Source organism: Lates calcarifer, linkage group LG18, assembly GCF_001640805.2.
Source record: "Lates calcarifer isolate ASB-BC8 linkage group LG18, TLL_Latcal_v3, whole genome shotgun sequence".
Taxonomy (NCBI): Eukaryota; Metazoa; Chordata; class Actinopteri; family Centropomidae; genus Lates; species Lates calcarifer.
The window spans coordinates 2,484,071-2,490,070 of NC_066850.1; the positions used below are offsets into that span (position 1 = coordinate 2,484,071).

Consider the following 6,000-nt stretch of genomic DNA (forward strand, 5'->3'; position numbering starts at 1 on the left):
TAAGGAAAATAATGGTTTATTACCATGCGCATGTACTTGTACTTACACATGTTAATTGTTGAGATCTAGGAACTCGCTGACGCTGCTAAAAAGAAAGTCTGATGGGCCAGAAACACAAGCAGTAATGTTCAGAAAGTTCTTGTAAAGTCTGGGTAAAAAGTCTGATATCTCATGGGAGAATTTTGTGCAGACTTCCATTCTTGCAAGTTTTCTACAGGTATATCTTATCTGTCATGCTTTTTACTGTCACACTGGTATAACAAATCAGGAGGAACTACAAGGTTGACGGCATTGAAAGATTAGGAGCTGAAACAATGAGTTGACACCCAGAGGAAATGTACTTTACATTAATGTTGTGATAGCAAAGCTGCAGGACTTGGCCAGACTTCAGACGGTGAACCATTCTTCTTTATCTTCCCCCGTTCACACAAGGTGATGCTGACGTGCGTGGCCAATCGGATCAAGCGGATGCACTGATTTTGACTTGAGGGAAGAGCTACAGTTACTCATGCGGATGGACTGATGCCATAGCGAGAGAGCCGACTGGTGGAGGTAGGATATGAGTCTCTCTGTCAGCAGCAGAGGAGAGGGGGAGTCAGGTCTAATGAGGAGAGACATTTTTGCCTTTCCCTCTCTTCCCCTCAGTCACATATCAGAGGATTGAAAGCCGTGATGAATCCACACCTTACATACCTCCAGCACACACACTACTGCATGTGCACTTTAGCTCACACACTCACAGAAACGCACTGTCTGCTATGAAAGGGACTGTCACATCCTCAGTGCTTAAGTACATACTCTGCATCCTGACTTTTGTTCCATAAAATCCTAGTTGAGTTGGTGAAGCTTGTGGTTACCACAGTAACAACAAGTGTGGCTTAATGGACATAAGAGTAACTGGTGTACCTTCTTATAGTGTAACAGAATATAGGATAACAATTAGAATATAGAATGATACATTCTGTTGATTAACATTGTGAATGTTTTAAATTAAAATACAAAAAAAACAAACATTATATTTCCTGTGGGTGCCACACTTCGAGGCACCTTTTCAGCAGTTGAATGCTTTTAATGTGAGGCAGCAGCAGGAAATGTCTTCACTAGTACTACCTTCATACACCTCAGGAAGGAGCCGAACAGTAAACAGTAAGGCTGTTATTAATGAGTTAACATGCTTCCTGTCCTTCTGCTGGGAGGAGGGTTACAAGGTTAAACGATGCACGGATGTTTGATAACATCCGGAGTTTGAATGGAGCCATTCCCGCTGGAAAAACTACTGTAATGGAGAGGTAATTACGAAATGCAAATACGCTGAATAGCCGTCTCAGAAAAAAGACAGTAGACCTTATCAAAATAGGGTTTTATTCCATGAAAATTGTAATAAAAAAAATAAAATAAATAAACTTACTAAATTCTATAAAAATTCTATAAAATAACACAATATCAGTAAACAGCAAACAGTGCTAGAGCTGCAAGTAATGACTTCAGAACATTGTAAAAAATGTGCATCTCAGTTTCCCAACACCCAAGGTGACGACTTCAAATTGCTTGTTTTTTCAGGCTAATATAGTCCAAACCCCTAAATTGTTTTTGTTTTGATGTATAAAAACAGAAAATCCTCACATTTGAAAAGCTGGATGAATAACTAAAACAAGCCATCAATAATTAATTTTTTTGTCAAATGAGTTCTGAGCATCCATGAAATGTTTTTGCCACTATAGAGAAAAGCTGTCTGAATGGTTTATATTAAATGGCACCAAAAGGGAGACTGTGTGTGATGGATGGAGGGGGAGGAGAGTATGCACATTTCCATGAGTGTGTGTATGTGTGAGAGAGATCTGTAGCACTTTAAGGTTGTTGTTTTGTCATATCCCCTCCCCTCTCCCTGTGTGGCATTCTGTCAGAGCCAGCCCAGTGACATTTTCAGGCAGCTGAACTCTGGGACCTTTCAGTGTCACCCTCTGTTGTCATTTCTGACTGCTACAGCCCAGACAATGATGCACTCGCACTGTGGGGGGAAAATGATATACAGCCAACCTCAAGGTCTGCCTGCCTCAAAGTTGTTTTTCCACTGCTCCATCAAACCGGATCTTGCTGCATAGAATACCACTCAGTGCTTTAATGAAAACTACACACAAAAAATCTGTTTTTAGCGATGTAATATGTACTCAGGAATTGAGAGGAGGTCTAACAAAACTTCAGCATTTGATATTTGCTATTCACTGAAGCTGATGCAAATATGTGGAATAAGTGCAATACTTACACTCACAAAATTAATTCCCAGTTTGAGAAAATCAAGAATCACAAAGCCTAAAAAAAATAAATCTGTCATCCTTGCGGTTCATCATATTCCAGTTTGCAAAGCCCCATCGTGGACTGTTTAATTGCCCCTGACAAAATCAAATAGGCTCGGTCCCTGAGGGAGTGTATAACTGCACGCATCTTATCCATAAATCAGGTCGGTAGGACCGATGCAAGGTGCCAGTGGTGGTTATATAGGAGCCTCAGCCGAATCACATGGCTGCTGCAAGGAAATGGACCTGTCGGAGGGGCCGTGAAATAGTGCGGCGGCCACGTCACTCACAGCTCTGCTCTTTTATTTCATTATCATACTGGAACAAGATGTGTGTTTGTGTGCTTGTGTGTGTATGGTGCACCATACAGGCAACAGGTGCAGTTGAAACAATTTCCAATTTGTGTGTTTTTAATATTCAAACACGTGTTTGACACAAGCATCCACACGCACCTGTTTGCCTCCGTCTATTACTTCACTCAGAATGATCTAATTGCCTGTGAGGGTTTAAATTCTTCCTCAGAAGAGAACCTGGGGACTATTCAGCCTTTCTAAGATACACATCTGCTGCCAACAGAAAACTGCTGCATAGCCCCCCTCCTCACTCAATCTACTTTCACCCATCTCAGAGTTCCCGAGCAGTCCTGTAAGCATGGGGTGCAGTACAGCTGCCTTTAACCACGTTCTCCTTATTGATTTGAGTCTGGCTGTAACCTCGTATCAGGGCTTTGCAAAGTTCTCTGCCGCATTAAGTCCTGGTCCTAATTGAAGCTTCCCAGAGGCTAACTGGCTCGATTGCTCCGACATGTCAAAAAGCATCAGTCAGTTAAATGGGGCTGGGAGATGGAGAGCCGTTATTGCTGCTACTGCTGCTGCCTGCAGGCTGTGACCTTGTGGTGAGCCTGAGCTTGAAATGTCTCCCTCTAAACTCGTTGCTTCCCTGGAACATCCAAGTTCTATTCTTGACTTGATATCCACCAAAGTTAGCATGTGTGTGTATATGTGCATGTGTTTGTATGTAGTGTTTATTCAGTTGCATGATGTAGGCGTGTGTGTTAGCTTGTGCAAAGATATCTGAGGCCCACGGCTACAGAGTAAAATGAATGACAGTTGCTCTCAGTGGCCTGGTGATCCTGCAGCAAATCCTCTCCAAGATTCATCCTGGGCTGCTGGGGACGGACAATTACATTGCTGGATCTGGAGATAGGGTCAGAGCATAACGGTACTGCATGTAAGGGATGACTACAGAATGTTGCCATAGTAACGCAGAGGTGATGACAAGGTGTGATAAGCAGCATACAGTTTGTGCACCCTCTTGATATATAGTAACATAACAAGATGCATTCAAGATGCTGTTTTTACCTCTCGACTAAAAAGGACCAGACAGCGTTGTATTTGGTGGTATGGTGGGGAACTTTGTTCTTCTTTTAGCTCTCACATAGCACCCAGTGCTCCTTCTTTTTTGATGCCTCTGTCTGCACCTCAGTGTCAGCCAGGTGAAGAAACTAGTGTTTGACTTCAGAGGAAGGAAGCTACAGACACCTCTCAGTATTGAGGTGAAGCGGTAGACATGGTGCAGTCTGGCAAACACCCATTCAAACATCCCAGCAAATATCCAGACTTGTCTAAAAGAAAAAAAAAAAAAACTCTACAGCCACTATTGAATCAGTGGTGGCCAGTGTGTTGTTCCTCACAGTAGTGCACGGTAGGCAGTGCTGAGATGCAGGAGGCAAACAGAATAAACAAACTGGTTAGGAAAAAAAGGCTGGCTGCTACAGCCTGAAGGCAGTAGCAGGGTGAAGGGCGCCGACTAAACTGAAATCTGTCCTACACAAAACCATCCATCCCCTCTACTGTGAGCTGATGTCGGCAACAGAGCACCACCAGCCTCTGGCTTTTGCCCCCAAGGTGCAACATGAAGTGCTTTAGGCACTCTGTTGTGCCAACAGCCATCATACTGTACAATTGCTTTTGTGTGACTGGCCAACAGCCACCTACTGTAGGAGTGCTAAAACAGGGGCACCTGCTGTTACTCTGTAATCTAACTATGAACATCACTGTAACAGTTTATTTTGCACTGTTTGGACTGCTCATATATAGCTGTTGATATGATGAAAGCAATCACTTTATCAATTTTCCTATAATTATAATAAGTTCTGCTGCCACACATTTTTGTGCACCTCACTAAAGGAGGAACTCCAGGAAAGAGTGATCAAAACTTATCCTACACCTCCCATAATACAACTCAATAGCATCTTTTATTAGATCTTGATCTAAATGCTCACATCAAACCCCAAACCTTCAGTTTGTCACACGGGCTCTTACTGTACAAAAAAAGAAAGTGTGTTCAGTTTGGAGCGTGAGGTCATGGATGTGCACGCGAATGAAACTACGGTGACTTGAAAAATTGTACCTGTTGCCACCAAAGTGCTGTGGTGGTCCAGTTAATGTTACTTCGATGTTACGTCAATGTGCAGCACACAAACCTCAACTTGGCTATTTCTGGTTCTGCTACCATATAAATGCAGAACATATTTCAAAATGCATTACACATTGAATCACAGTGTATACAGTTCAACATGAGAAGCTTTATAAATGAGTAGTCAGCCACAGCAGCTGCTGGTTGGAAACCTTTTGTCTCAGTGATACAATCATTTCAGTTAAACTAGTAAACGTGGAAAGAGACAGTGGACATATATGAAACTGTCCTCTAAACAGTAACAATTGTTGACAAACATTATAATAAACCCTCTTCAAAAATTGGTTTGTTACAGGCCCAAACCAGTGCACCATATGGAGACATTCTAATATTGTTTTTCTTTCTTATCTTACTCTTGTGGGTGTCTTTACATCTAATCTAATCTAGTTTTCTAGTTGTTTAGCCACTTTGGGCCAAGGGATATGGATATGACTGCAATCCTTCGGACTGCAGTTTGCAATGGCAGTAGGTGCATGAGTGGCAGTATCTCACAGGTACACTTTCTCTTTGATTGATGCTGAACGATTACGGCTCCACACTCTTTCCCTGTCAGCCATCGTACCAGAATGGTGGATAGAGATGCCAGAAGGGCCTTTGCTTACACAGCGCTGTTTGCTTGGAACTGGCTATCGACACGGGCCATAAATCACTCTCTAATATTTTTATGCATCCAGTCCATCCAACTGCTGCTAATGTTTCCTCTCCCTGCTTCCTTTGTAACTCATTCGAGCCGAGCGGCGATGCATGACAATGTGTGCGTAATGGGGATTGCTAGAATCGGCTTGGCAGAGACACGGGTTGTGTTTGGATTGGCTTAAGAGTGCAACTCCCTTGACCTTGCAGCAATGTGTGACATCAAGATTATTTGAAAAGGGCAATTGAAGACAAATCAAATGCAGCCTTGAATTGAATTGCCATCCAATGTCACTGTATAAAGCCCCAATCCTACATAAATCCTGTGTCAGTATTTAAATGGCTTCCACAATTCTTAAATGCTAAACACTTGTCATGTCGCATTACAAAACCTGTCTCTCAAATGTGCGCTCGCTTTTCCATTCCCTGCACATTTGTACAACTTAATCGGACGAGAGACCGGCCAACAAAAAGAAATTTGCCTCTGAAGCGGTAAATCTCCAGAAGCAGCTACATCTTTTTTGCCTTGAGTTGATCGCTTCATCTTTGACCCCGACCTCCGACAATCTCCCTCCCCAGCACAGTGACTGAGGCT

At 42.7% G+C, this 6,000-nt stretch overlaps 1 long non-coding RNA gene across 1 annotated transcript in view; it reads left to right on the forward strand.

Annotated features, from left to right (window-relative positions):
* The window catches only part of LOC108887394 (uncharacterized), an 89,755-nt gene extending 89,045 nt beyond the window's left edge, over nt 1–710 (forward strand). The window contains exon 3 of the long non-coding RNA XR_001961609.2: nt 433–710. This is a non-coding gene — a long non-coding RNA (uncharacterized LOC108887394). The remainder of the gene's footprint in view (nt 1–432) is intronic.
* The last annotated feature ends 5,290 nt before the right edge of the window (nt 711–6,000 follow it).